This window comes from Lissotriton helveticus, chromosome 8, assembly GCF_964261635.1.
Source record: "Lissotriton helveticus chromosome 8, aLisHel1.1, whole genome shotgun sequence".
NCBI classification, from domain to species: Eukaryota; Metazoa; Chordata; class Amphibia; order Caudata; family Salamandridae; genus Lissotriton; species Lissotriton helveticus.
The window spans coordinates 938,654,688-938,669,806 of record NC_136069.1 but is presented as its reverse complement, the minus strand read 5'-3'; the positions used below and the strand labels follow the sequence as shown (position 1 = coordinate 938,669,806).

The 15,119-nt window shown below is 49.0% G+C and overlaps 1 protein-coding gene across 3 annotated transcripts in view; it reads left to right on the top strand.

Annotated features, from left to right (window-relative positions):
- LOC144773018 (protein TFG-like) overlaps nucleotides 1-15,119 on the top strand; it is a 199,579-nt gene that overhangs the window by 5,098 nt on the left and 179,362 nt on the right. Inside the window, exon 1 of one of the 3 annotated variants that reach the window (XM_078657776.1) lies at nucleotides 7,339-7,747. The exons of 1 other annotated variant lie outside the window; for it this stretch is intronic. The gene's annotated coding sequence lies outside the window, so the exon portion shown is untranslated. Of the gene's footprint in view, nucleotides 1-7,338; nucleotides 7,749-15,119 lie in introns of those variants that run through there. One more of the 3 variants, XM_078657777.1, reaches the window with a different exon arrangement.

Sequence of the window (15,119 nt, the reverse complement as noted above, 5' to 3'; positions counted from 1 at the left end):
GAGAAGCCCCTTCTCACCTCTGCTGATCTCCACTTCCCCAGCACAAAGGCTTTATGCCCTAACTATTGATATTCTCTCCTCAGACCCTAATTTAGTTTTCTAAAGCAGACACCTACCTTACTTTATTTACCTGACCAAATGCCTTTTCTCAATGTATCCTTCTTATTGAGATTAGGGTTTTTCCTACATGGAACCCACTTGTTACATATTCTCTTTGAAATTCTTGTTAATGTTCTATTTTATCTTATGTTGAAATATTGACTTCTAGACAATTAAAAATTTGCAAACATTCGTGACAAGAATTTTCAATTCTATTAAGGACTAGGAGGCGAGGATTATTGCTAGTCTCATTTCTTTATTTAGAAATGCCCAGCAGCCATGTAAAACTACACTACCCATAAACACTTGGGTAAAAAACCATAGAGTCTGTACTATAAATAGCCATGTAGACAATCCCACTTCCTCTTTCTTTGGTGAGAAGGAATTCCAGGAGTGCAGAAAACAGTACATGAAAGTCAATGCAAAAAGCAAACCCAGTCCAGGGCAACGAAGGAAAGTTCAGCACAGCAACTGCCGAAGGGAGAAACAGGGAAAACCATCTTCAGAGAAGAAAACAGGAATATCCACGCCGCATCGAAGGGCCATCATTTGGGATCAGATCCTGAAAAGAGACACAAAGCCGTAATACACGTCCATAATATAAAGGAACATGTCAAAAAGGGTCGGTAGAGAAAAACAAGTCAATGATAACAGTTGAACAGAGTAATACTGACGCAGTCATTATAAAGTACAATGTACCAACAATGGGTGGGATAATCCTCGCCTCCTAGTCCTTAATAGAATTGAAAATTCTTGTCACGAATGTTTGCAAATTTTTAATTCTATGGCAGGACAGGAGGCTCCGATTATTGCTTGTTCAAAGCTGGTCCACTACAACAGAAGAAACATTTGTAATAGGCTTAAAATAAAAGGTCTTAAAAACAGAATCTGTTGACCAGTCAGCAGCCTTCATAATGTCCCACAAGGTGACTCCCAAAGAGAAGGCTTTAGTCGCCATGGCCCCATGGGCAGAATGAGCACCAAACACAGAAACATCAATACCAGCCTCCCCCATAAGCCACCGTACCCAACGAGCCAAGGTGGCCGGGGTAACGGGGCGAAAGGGCTTCTGCAATGCAATCAAGAGTTGGCTTTGCATATCTAAGCGAAGAAGAGAAGTACTCACCTCATAATCCTTAAGGCATTGAACCACACAAAGATTAGGGCGAGCAGGAAAAGAAGGGTAAGAAATTACCTCAGTATTGGTCTTAGTGCGCCTGGAGAGGCGAAATGTAACCCCTTCCGGAGTGAAGCTACGTCCAGCCAAATCCAAAGCACGGACATCCGACACTCGTTTGCAGGAAAGCAAACACAACAACATAGTAACACAAAACAACTGGGAGGTTTTTTAGGTATTCCAGAATTCCAAGGCGCACAGCCAGAGTGCCCGTAAGGTAGAATTTAAAAAGATTTTACGTGGACAGAATAGGCAATAGGGCGAACGGTAAATCCTCACAACCGCTCAGGGATGGACCAAGAACGATCCATATGAAACACGAGAAAACAGCAATGCCCCTGCACTATACAATAGTGATAATTTGATTGTTTAGTGTATAGAATGTCAATTCAATAAATGAAAAACCACAATAGAACACCACCCCATTCAGTTGGACATTTAGACATGGGCGAACAGTTTTGACAAAATGAAGGTATAGAGAAAATCCGCTGTTGGTGTGAAAGTTCTGTTTATTGTTCCTATATGTAGGCCAACACGTGTTTCATCGCAGGGAAACAGACTGCGAATCTTCAGGGCCTAATAACCAAGGGGCATCAACACCTCGGTATGATATGTGTTAAGGAATCCTGTGTTTGGAGTTAGGGATATACGTGGCATCCACTCCAAGAGACTTGATGAGTCTCAAAGGTTTTGCAAGCTTGTGTATACCGGGAGGAGACGATAATTAAGTAGTATCCAAATAACGTCGCTGTTTAGACGATAACAAGGCGGGTGCACCTGTATCTCTTCTTTCGTGTTCTCCCTCTTGAAGTTCCCGGCGCCGTTTTCCTAGGACGGTCCTATCGTCTCCTCCCGGTATACACAAGCTTGCAAAACCTTTGAGACTCATCAAGTCTCTTGGAGTGGATGCCACGTATATCCCTAACTCCAAACACAGGATTCCTTAACACATATCATACCGAGGTGTTGATGCCCCTCGGTTATTAGGCCCTGTTTCCCTGCGATGAAACACGTGTTGGCCTACATATAGGAACAATAAACAGAACTTTCACACCAACAGCGGATTTTCTCTATACCTTCATTTTGTCAAAACTGTTCGCCCATGTCTAAATGTCCAACTGAATGGGGTGGTGTTCTATTGTGGTTTTTCATTTATTGAATTGACATTCTATACACTAAACAATCAAATTATCACTATTGTATAGTGCAGGGGCATTGCTGTTTTCTCGCACAACAACATAGTAAGTTTGGCCGAAAGTTGTTTCCGAGATAACAAAGAATTGATCGGCCAGGCTTCCAAGAAGCGTAAGACAACCGAAACGTCCCACAAAGAAACATATTTGGGACGTGGAGGAGTAGCCAGACGAATACCCTTGAGAACCTTAGCCACTAGAGGATGTTCACCAACAGGTTTCCCATCCACTGAAAGATGACCCGCAGAAATAGCGGAACGGAAATTGTTGACCGTGCGGTACACCAAACCAGAAGAAGATAGAGAAGCCAAGAAATTGACTATCAAAGAGACATCTGCTGATGTTGGATCAGCTTGCCGTTGAGCACACCAATCATTCCAACGTTTCCATAAACCTCTGTAACGTTTGTGAGTACCTGGAGCCCAGGCATTGCTGAGAAATCTGGAAGCGTCCGCAGAAAGGCCTGAGACCGCCCAACGTTCCCCGAAATCCACCACGCCAGGAGAAGGAGGGAGCCTGACTGAACATGGGGATGCGGATTCTGAAGCGGATCTAACAGGAGATTCCACTTCTGAGGAAGAAGGAATGGTAATGCACATGCCATCTCCAGGAGAACTGGGAACCTCCACAGAGGAGCAATCAGAATCAACTCCGCCCGAAAGCGTGTCGTATAAGCCAGAACCCTGGGGATCATCAAGAAGGGGGGAAACGCATAACAAAGGGACGTCGGCCACGGTTGAAGGAAAGCATCCGTGGCAAGAGCCTCCGGATCCGGTCTCCAACTGAAGAATTGGGGAAGTTGCGTGTTGAGGCGGGATGCAAAGAGATTGATCAGACAAGGGTCCCAAGCCCGAAGAAGCTGGCGGAACACACGAGGATGTAGCCTCCAGTCGCTGAAGTCCTTCAGATACCTGGAGTTCCAATCCGCCACAAGATTGCAACAACCCGGAAGGTACTCCGCAATAACTGTGATCTTGCGCTGAAGACAATAATGCCAAAACTCTTTGGCAATCTCCGCCAACAATCTCGACCAAGTCCCTCCCAGTTTGTTGATGTAACGTACTGCTGATACATTGTCCATCCGGAGAAGAATGCAGCAGTGGGACTGAAGAGGCGACAGACACTTGATCGCGAATGACCCCGCTAGCAACTCCAAACAGTTTATGTGGAGTGAAAGTTCCTGGGGAGACCAGCGACCCCCCGTCGAGATCGGACCGCAGCGGGCTCCCCAGCCCCAACGACTGGCGTCCGATTCGATTACAATCTCCGGAGATGATCCGAAAAGAGCCCGACCGTTCCAGGCGTCCATATGATCCAGCCACCATTGCATTTCCGACTTCCCCTACTCCCAAAGAGGAATCAGATCGGAATAACGGAGTCCCCGTTGAAGATGCTGAATCTTGAGACTCTGCAACGCACGATAGTGCAGCGGAGCCGGGAAGATCGCCTGCAGGGAAGACGCTAAGAGACCGACAACTCGTGCTAACGATCTCAATGACACCGTCTGACTCGAAATAACGGAAGTCAATTCCCGTTTGATGTATCGAATCTTCTGATGGGGTAACAGAAGCTGACAAGTGAGGGAGTTGACCCTGAACCCCAAGAAGTCTATCACTTGAATAGGAAGTAGCACAGACTTGGGAACATTCACCAGAAAACCGAGGGACTGGAGAAGATCGACAGTCCACTCCAGATGGGACATCAGCTTGACAGGACAGTCCGCCAGAAGGAGGATGTCGTCCAAGTAGATGATCAAGCGAACCCCGCGAGAGCGAAGAGACTCCACAACCGGACGTAACAGTTTCGTGAAGCACCAAGGTGCTGACGAAAGGCCGAAGGGTAGAACCTGATACTGATACCAAGTCCCCAGCCACTGGAATTGCAGAAAGCGGCGATGGGGACTGAAGATCGGAACAGAGAGGTAAGCGTCTTTAAGGTCCAGACGAACCATCCAATCCCGTTCTCGCAGGAGATCTCTCAAAAGATGGATGCCCTTCATCTTGAAGTGACGGTAAACTACTCCCGCATTGAACTCCTTCAGGTTGAGAACCAACCTCGATCCCCCTCCCTTCTTCTCCACCAGGAAGACCGAGCTGGCAAAACCCCGAGGGTGACGTACGGTCGGCACAATTGCCCCTTTCAACACCAGAGACTTGAGTTCCTCTGTGATGAACTCCTGATTTTGCTTTGAGAAACGAAGGGAAAAAGGAGGATGGGACTGACGCAAGGGATGATAGAACTCGATTTTGTATCCCTGAACCGTCTCCAGCACCGATGCATCGCTGGAGATTGAGCGCCAATTGTGGAGAAAATGGCGAATCCTGCCCCCCAGAACAACACTGCAAGCAGGAAGAAGTCTCACCTGAAGTGGCGGAATCTTGATATCCTCCGGATGCACCACCGGAACGTCCTTTTTTATATTGACCACGTCCTTTCCTGGATGGGTAGAAGTTGGAACGCTGGGTGTATCCTGAATCATGGTGGCCTCCCCTATGGGACTGGTACCCACGTTGCGCGGGCTGTAGCTGACCACGGCCGGACGAGCGTCCCGTTTCGTCCGGCCCTGCTGAAAACCGGACGCATGGCGCGCTTCAAAGACGCCTGGGCTTTGTCAATGCTACTAAAAGTATTGACAAAATTAGTGAGCTCCTTGAGAAAGGGTTGCCCGAAAAGGAGGCCTTGAGCCGCAGCCCCTGCCTCGGAAGACGAAAGTTCCGCTAATTTTGGGTCCAACTTGAGGAGAATGGACCGGCGACGCTCACTAGAGAGCGCGTAGTTGGCATTACCCAGCTGACAAATTGCCCGCTGCGCCCATTCGATCAACTCATCAGGGTCAACTGTGGATGAGGATTCCTTGGCCATGAAACCTAAATCCAGGATCTTAGTAAGAGGCCCCAGGAGATCCAAGACCTTGTCCTGACAAGCCCGCCAGGACCGATCCAAACCCTTCTTCGGGTCCTTCGAAAACTTCTTCAAATAGGTCAGCTTAGAAGGATCGACCTCAGGCGTGTCCGCTAGGTTGTCCGCCAAATCAGCCCGAGGACACTCTGAGCGGAGACGGGCACGAAGGTCAGTAGCAAATGGTGGACGGATATGTTGCTGAACATACTCCGCCACAGCCGGTGAAGGAAGCCACCCAGTGGAATGAGGATGCACAATGTCTGCAGGCTCAAAGGTCAAAACAGGAGGATGACTGGGCGCATCTACAAAGTGCTCCTTACACTTTTTCTTTTTTGGTGGTGGAGGCAGAATCTCAGAGGATGACGAGGAGTTCTGGTTATCACTGTCCGCCTGAACTGGAAGAGCCTTAGATGTGGAAGAGGATAAAGACTGCGCCAATCTGCGAAAATCTGAAGAATGCGGATTACTAGGAGAGGAAGTTGACTTTGTCGACGAAGGCACCCAACCTTGCTGTCGAGCATATTGAGTCAAATGGCGCTTGATAGCGCGTACAAGCGCCTTATTCATGGAATGCTGAACCCCTTTGTCAAGGGCCTCAACCAGGTCCTGCTCCAGAAACTCCGACCCTTCTTCTTCATAGTCACAATCATCCTCATAGTAATAAGTATCACTCATGGTACACAAGTAGTGAAAGTCAAAGCGCCCACAAGGTGACTAAAAGTATGGTATGCCAATGGCAGAGTCTGAGGGAGTGAAAAAACCTCTCAGCAAGCAAGACAAAGCAGAAAAAACTGAACCAAACTGTTAGAGGGTGGAGGGAGGGCTTGCTGACACTAAAAAAATGCTCACTCTCGGCAAAGCCTATGCATAAGAAGTCAACCGGGACTTTTTTCCAAGCTCCGGTGTCAAGGGAACAGCTGAGAGGCCGTGGGCGTGTGCGTCCTGAAAGACGAACCTTCAAAGCCGGCGCTGCACCGGAAACAAACTCCAGATGCGTGAGGAATGCCCACCTTGCATGCGCGGTGACCGGCGAGCCTCACAGCCTTGGAACACCGCGCGCAAGACGTGCGCGAGGCTGCTCGCTCCCAATACTCCACTCCACAATGAAAACGGGACACAGGCGGCACACGCCCAGACCCTGGGAGGTGGCACACGCTCCCTGCCGCAACGCCAACCGAGCACCAGAGACGCGACGAGAAGGCAGCAACAGCGCGATAGAAGCGCACAACAAAGCGGCAGACAGCGTGAGCAAAGCGCTAACAAAAGCAACTTCAAAACAGTAAGTAATTAAGAAATATAGAATGAAGCACATAACTGGCTGCGGAGCAGCAAAGAAAGAGGAAGTGGGATTGTCTACATGGCTATTTATAGTACAGACTCTATGGTTTTTTACCCAAGTGTTTCTGGGTATTGTAGTTTTACATGGCTGCTGGGCATTTCTAAATAAAGAAATGAGACTAGCAATAATCGGAGCCTCCTGTCCTGCCATAGAATTTAATTTGTAATGATGATACTAAAATTTGAATACTTGATGAATAACCTGAATGAAGAGTTAATTAATCCTTTAAAACTTTCAACAATCCTCCTTGTGTTTCCTGTGGAGCCCCGTTGATCTTCTCTGTTTATGGCAAAAAATGTAAATGATTACTACTAACGTATTTATTTAAAATGTTTTATTTAGCGCAGGCTGGACCCAAGAGTATCAGAGCGCTTAACAGGCTTTGGTAATACAGAATTACAAAATAACTTTTGTACATAACGTACTAGAATATGCGTTTTATAAGGTGACTGTACCCCTAAGTGTTCGATTTATGAACCCCAGCTCCATCAATGTTGTCTGACTAGTCAACTTAGCTGCAGTAGCAGAGAGCGAATCGAACTGCAGTCACGTAACAAATTGAGCATACAGTGCAAGTACAACGACACGACAGACACCTGCCCCGCCGCACACTATTGAGCAGTCACAGTCGTCCGAGCACCAAGGATGTGAGCAGCAGACGCAGACCACATTGAGCCAGGCCTAGCAGTCGTGCAAACATCCGAACAGGACCTGTGACATCCTCCGTCCCTTGCAGACGCCGGTTGCTAGCTTTAGATGATGAGGCCGTGCCCGGCCCTGTACACTGACGAAACCGCTTGAATATTCACTCAGGGCCTCAGCATTATGTCTACTGCGCTAGGATTGGCTGAGGTGCCGAAAAATGCGCCAACCATATGACCCCGTACACATTCCCAGTTTCTCCCACTAGTAGAAAGTGTTCAACCTTAGGATTGGTTGTGAGGTTACCCGGAAGTGCTGAAATCACGGACAAATGACATCCGTTAAAAGATCTGCAACTGGCAACGGATCTTAGGCTGAGTTCACGGACGATTCCGTGTAAGTATCGAACATTTTTCTTTACCGTTAATCTCTATAAGCAGTGGATCTGAAACTGGGGTGTGGCTACTACCCGGGGATTGAAAGGCATCGGATTTAGCTAAGGGAGGCCGGGGAAACAAGCTATAGCTTAGTGAAAAGAATCCGGGCAGCCGGACCGCTGTGAGAACTGAATAATATAATTTTTAAAGGAGTCCGTCAAGTGGAAGTTCCGATTTGGGTGGCGGCTCTCGTAACCGGTCTGTACTTGAATTTATATGCCTCGCCCTTTGACTCTGAGTGCCACGAACATGATTAGGGTGATCTGTGCGGATTATGTTAGACTTGTGGCGGGTCAGGTTTCTAGTGACTGTCGGGAATATTTTAAGTAGCCCTCTCCACCCCAATTGCCACCAGCTTATAACTTAAGGCGAAGACTTCGCTTCTTACGTGGCAGGGACAGATTTCACTGAATGCTTCTCGGTGGCCCCACCCATTGCCTTGATTGGCTCCCTTAAGCGGTGATTGGGTAGCGCCAGTCGTACGTCACTCTGTGGACTTTAAATGCCTGTTGGTCTACTGATGGCGGAAGGTTGCCTGTGCTATCGGCACAGCATGAGTTTGCGGTAACAACTGGCCAGTAGGTGTCGGGACGTGTACCCTGCATCGAAGACATAGAGTGCAGACCACTGTTTATTTCAAGTTTATTTATTTATGCGTTTTTATATAGCGCGGACTTTACCCGAAGGCGTCAGGGCGCTTCACAATAGGAACAATATTGATACATGAGGAGAAAATTACAAGTCAGCATGTTAAAAAAGCAAACATTAAGTTACATGAGGCAAAAGTGACAGTTGTGAGCAAACAAAACACATGAGGTAGCAAACGGTGCAATGCAGGAGGAAAAAGTGACGTGTGCATGTTACAAGAGAAAACAAAGTACAAGTTGAGGTATAATACTGCAATATATGGCAGACACTCAAGCGCAAGAGCAAATGTTACATAGGCAGTGGTCGCACTTGTGCAAGTATCTAAAGCAAACAAAATGTAAGAGGTAGCAAACCGTGTGTTACAAGAGAAAAGTGGCGTGTGCATGTTACAAAAGAGTACCAAACACAGGCACAAGGATAATACTGCAATAAACCGCTAACACTCCGACCAACTTCGAATTCTCTATAATGGAAGGTCTTACTTCAGGTAATAGAGAGGGCGTGAATTAAGTTTGGAAGTGTCTTTGGAGGAGTAGAACTTTGAGGTCCATTTTGAAGGCCTGGGAGGAGGTGGTGGTCCGGAGCTGAGGCGGAAGTGAGTTCCAGATTCTCACTGCGTTGCCTATAAAGGATTGGGCCATCGATCTTTCCTTCTTGAAAGTAGGAGGTTCAAGCAGTACATTTTCCGCACAACGTGATGGTCTAGAGCCTCCAGAGAGTTTCAGTTTATTCGCCAGGTAGCGAGGAGAGGAGTAGTGCAAGGCTTTGTGGGTGATACAGGCAGTCTTGTAGATAGCTCTAGCCTCGATGGGAAGCCAGCGGAGGGTGGATAACATCGGTGTGATGTGGTTGCTTCTTTTGGCCCCATAGATGAAACGAGCTGCTGAATGGAGAACAGATTTAAGGGGGGACAGGTGGGATCTGGGGAGGCCAGTAAGAAGAGAATTGCAGTAGTCCAGTCTGGAGAGGACCAGCGATTGCACCAGGGTTTTTTTTTTTTTGCAGAGTTTTATATAGCGCGATCTTGACCCAAACCAGGTATCAGAGCGCTTTACATAGCACCAGATATGTTACATGAGGACACACATTCATTTTGTTCTATATGAGGACACACATTCATTTTGTTAGGCACGGGGAGATTAAGTGAAATGCCCAGAATCACAGGATGTTTTAGCGACATTACCGAGACTCAAACCCAGTTTCCGAGGTCGAGCGCCCTAGCCGTTAGGCCAACTCCTCTTGGTCTTGCTCCGGGAAAAAGCGACTAATTCCCCAAAGAAGGCGCAGTTGGTATCGAGCAGACTTTGCAATGGAATTGATGTGGGAGATTAGATTGAGTTTTTGTCGAGTATGACACCAAGGGATTTTGCGCTGTCGACAATGATGGGTTTGTTGTTAAGTAGTTCATCTGATCCATTCATGATTGAACCGCGGGAGGAGAGGAGAGGAGAGGAGAGGAGGAGGAGGAGGAATTCAGTTTTGGAGGGATTCAGAATCAGTTGATGAGTTGACATCCAGTTTGGAATGGAGTCGAGAATAGAGCTTAGGATGGCGAGATCGTGAGTGGAGGCAACCTTGAGGTAGATTTGAGTGTCATCTGCATAGAGATGATAGTGGATCCCGGATTTACTTAGATTTCCCAGTGGTTCTAAATAGAGATTGAACAATGTGGGTGCAAGTATAGAGCCTTGAGGAACACCTTGACCTACCGCCAAAGGCGATGACAGACTGTTCGCTATTTTGATCATTTGGGATCTATCAGAAAGGAAGAAAGCAAACCATTTAAGCACAGTGCCCTCCAAGCCCATTCTCTGTTGCAGAGTGTTGTGATTGACAGTGTCAAAGGCTGCAGAGAGGTCAAGGAGAATTGGAAGACAAGACCCTCCCGAATCGAGTATCCTCAGCGCGTCATCAACCACTTGCAGTAAGGCTATTTCAGTGCTGTAGTTTTGGATGAAGCCGGACTGACAATTGTCAAGAAGATCATTGTCCTTGATATGACGAGAGAGTTGTTTCGCTACACATCTCTCTGTGATCTTTGCAAGAAAGGGTAGGTTAGTGATGGGGCGGAAGTTGTTGAGGTCATTCGCATCAACAGTGGGTTTTTTAAGCAGAGGGGTGACCTGCCAGTTTTGAAGGAGACAGGTAGGGAGCCTTGACAGAGGGAGAGGTTAACCAGAGTGGTCCAATAGGAAAGAGAATGGGTATAAAAGTCAATGGCACTGGGGATGGGGTCCAGAGAATGGTTGGAGGGCTTTGTTTCGAGGATGGGGTCAAAGTTCTGCCAAATGGCTGAGGATTTGCGCTCCTCTGGAGGGGTAGGATGAGCGACCTGATCCACAAGGTGACTCGCTCCTCTCTCACGAGCTGAGTGGTCGCTCCCAGTGCCCCTGCTGACTCCTGGTATCGTAGCGCTGCATTGACTTGAAAGCTGCATTTCATCTCGCCTGCTTGTGCCTAGTTACCGCTAAGACCCGTTTGCGCTGTGATTTATTTGATTGTGCTGTGTATAACGTAATTTGCGCGTTTGCCTCCAGCGCTCCGCTCATTGCCTTGAAAGCTGCATTTCATCTTGCCTGCTTGTGCCTAGTTACCGCTTAGACTCATTTACGCCGTGATTTATTTGATTGTGCTGTTAAAAACGTAATTTGCGCGTTTGCCTCCAGCGCTCCGCTCTGCTCCCCCCTCCGCCTCCATTTTGTTTGTTGTTGTCGTCCTCGTGTGCCCGCCCCGCCTCCCAGCTGAGCCGCCCTCCCACTGACCAGAAGTAGCGCTCCTCACCCTAAACACATCGTGACTCGCTCCTCTCTCACGAGCTGAGTGGTCGCTCCCAGTGCCCCTGCTGACTCCTGGTATCGTAGCGCTGCATTGACTTGAAAGCTGCATTTCATCTCGCCTGCTTGTGCCTAGTTACCGCTAAGACCCATTTGCGCTGTGATTTATTTGATTGTGCTGTGTATAACGTAATTTGCGCGTTTGCCTCCAGCGCTCCGCTCATTGCCTTGAAAGCTGCATTTCATCTTGCCTGCTTGTGCCTAGTTACCGCTTAGACTCATTTACGCCGTGATTTATTTGATTGTGCTGTTAAAAACGTAATTTGCGCGTTTGCCTCCAGCGCTCCGCTCTGCTCCCCCCTCCGCCTCCATTTTGTTTGTTGTTGTCGTCCTCGTGTGCCCGCCCCGCCTCCCAGCTGAGCTGCCCTCGCCCCTCCCCCTCCACCTTCCATATATGACAGTTACTCCCGCGCGCAGCGTTCACGTGCAGCGACCGCGCCCAATCCGCGCCGAAGGTGCGCCAAAGGTAAGCCCGTCTACGCCCGTCCGCGCCTGGACCGCGCCCAGCGCCAGACCCCCTGCCCCTCGCGCTGCCCAGCCCTCCCGCATCACCTACGATGCCGCCACCCTCCTAGCCCTTAACCCCGGTCGCGCTCCCAACTGCGTCCAAGCCGCTCCTGGACACACTCATGGACCTTTCTCTTGCCACTCCTGCAAATTCATCGGCACCGACAACATCCCCGCTACGACCACACCACAGATTCCCGACCCCAATCACCTACAATGCATCCTTCTCAACACCCGATCGGTCCACAGGCACGCCATTGACCTATGGAATTTACTAGACACCATCTCTCCAGACGTCGCCTTCCTAACAGAAACATGGATGAACGCTTCCTCCGCCCCAGACATCACCATCGCCATCCCCGAAGATTATAAGATCACACGCAAGGACCGTACCGGCCACACAGGAGGAGGAATCGCTATCGTCCATAAAAAATCAATCCGCATCTCTACCAGCTCTGACGTCAACCTCGCCAACTCTGAACACCTTCACTTCCAGATCCACATCGACCCCAAGACCACACTCAGAGGCACCCTCCTCTACAGACCACCAGGACCCCGCGCAAAATTCAGTGAAGACATCACGGACTTCATCACGCCACACGCGCTCCCCTCCAAAGATTACATCCTTCTGGGTGACCTCAACTTTCACCTTGAAAAGTACAACGACCGCAACACCACCACCCTCTTGGACAACCTCGCAAACCTCGGACTTAAACAACTGGTCACCTCCCCCACCCACATCGCAGGTCACACACTCGACCCCATCTTCACCTCCAGCAATCATGTCTCCTTCAGCCATACTACGGATCTCCTCTGGACTGATCACAGCTGCGTTCACTTCACCTACAACAAGCCGAAACCCATCAACCACCTCCAACCAACTCTGCAAAGAAACTGGAACAAAATCACCATCGACCAGATCTCCTCATCGCTCCTTCTAAACAACCCAGCCCACTCTTCTAACCCAGACCAAGCCGCCGCCAACTTCACCCTATGGTTATCCAACACCGCCGACACCTTAGCACCACTGAAAAAACGTCAAAGCAAACCGGGCAGCAAGAAGGCCTCATGGTTCAACGATGATCTTAAGAAGTCCAAGAAACTCTGCCGCTCCCTTGAAAAGGCCTGGAAAAAAAACCCAACCACCAGCACCAAGGACGCCTTCAAAAACGCCACCCGCATACACCACCAACTAATCCGAAAGGCCAAGAAAACAGCATTCAAGGATCGACTAGACAACAACGCCCACAACAGCAAGGAACTTTTCAACATCGTCAAGGAATTTACCAATCCCTCGGCCAACTCCAACGACATCACCCCCTCTCAAGCCCTCTGCGACTCCCTAGCCTCATTCTTCCACAACAAAATTGCAGACATCCACAACAGCTTCGACAGCCAACCCGGAGACCAACCCACCCAACCATATGATGAACATTCTCCCCCCTTGAACACCCTTAACGACTGGAACCCAATCTCCACTGAAGACACCATCCACCTGATGAACTCCATCCACTCAGGATCCCCCACAGACCCATGTCCTCACCACATCTTCAACAAAGCAGACTCCGTCATAGCACCGCACCTCCGAGACGTCATCAACTGCTCCTTCAACTCCGCCACCTTCCCGGAAAGCTGGAAACACGCTGAACTCACCGCCCTTCTGAAAAAACCCACAGCGGACCCCACCGAACTCAAAAATTACCGCCCCATATCACTCCTTCCTTTCCCGGCCAAAGTCATCGAAAAAGCTGTCAACAACCAGCTCGCCGCTTTCCTCGAAGCCAACAAATCCCTCGACTCCTCACAATCTGGCTTCCGAGCAAAACACAGCACTGAGACCGCCCTCATCGCAGCAACAGACGACATTCGAACTCTACTGGACATTGGAGACACAGTCGCCCTCATCCTTCTCGACCTCTCCGCAGCCTTTGACACAGTCTGCCACAGCACCCTTTTACAACGCCTCAGAAACATCGGAATACAAGGAAAAGCACTTGAATGGATCACCTCGTTCCTCACCGGAAGAACCCAGAGAGTCCGCCTTCCACCATTCAAGTCCGAGGCCTCTGAAGTCATCTGTGGCGTACCACAAGGATCCTCACTCAGTCCCACCCTCTTCAACGTATACATGAGCCCCCTCGCGGCCATCGCACGCCAACACAACCTCAACATCATCTCTTACGCGGATGACACTCAACTGATCCTTTCTCTCACCAATGACCCCAACACCGCCAAAACTAACCTACACGAAGGAATGAAAGAAGTTGCCGAATGGATGAAACACAGCCGTCTGAAACTGAATTCAGATAAAACTGAAGTCCTCATCTTAGGTACATCCCCATCTGCATGGGACGACTCTTGGTGGCCGGAAGCCCTTGGAAAAGCACCCATCCCGACAGACCACGCACGGAACCTAGGCGTTATCCTGGATTCTTCACTTTCAATGAACAGACAAGTCAGCGCCGTATCCTCATCCTGCTTCAACATTCTTCGCATGCTCAAAAAAACATTTCGCTGGATCCCCACCGAAACCAGAAAAACAGTCACCCATGCTCTGGTCACGAGCCGTCTGGACTACGGAAACACCCTCTACGCAGGTACTACCGCTAAACTCCAGAAGAAACTACAACGAATCCAAAACGCCTCAGCCAGGATCATATTAGACATCCCGCGTAACGAACACATCTCTGGTCACCTGAAAGACCTCCACTGGCTACCCGTCAATAAGAGGATCACTTTCCGACTGCTAACCCACGCACACAAATCACTCTACGACATCGGACCAGAATGCCTCAACTCACGACTGTCCTTCTACACCCCCTCCCGCCAACTACGCTCTTCCAGCCAAGCCCTCGCCACTGTACCTCGCATCAACAAGACAACCATGGGAGGCAGATCCTTCTCATACCTGGCTGCTAAAACATGGAACTCACTCCCCACTAACCTTCGCCTTACCCAGAACCACCTAGCATTCAGAAAGCAACTTAAAACGTGGATATTTGACAAGTAATCCTCTTCCACTCCCTAAGCGCCTTGAGACCCCCTGGGTATGTAGTGCGCTATATAAATTCTTTGACTTGACTTGACTTGACAAGGGATTTCACTTTTTCGTCAAAGAATATAGCGAAATCCGCTGCTTTCTTTGTAGAATCCTCCAACTTGGAGTTTGGGGGAGAGCAGTTGGGAATCTTGATGAGATCGAATAGTTTTTTTGGGTCTATTTTTGGCCGAGTCAAGGAGGGTTCTGAAGTGCGACTCTTTCCCAAGGAAGATGTGCTTGTGGTACTTGGATCTTGCTGAACGAAGCGCGGCCAAATTATCGGTGGAAGGCGCTTGCCTCCA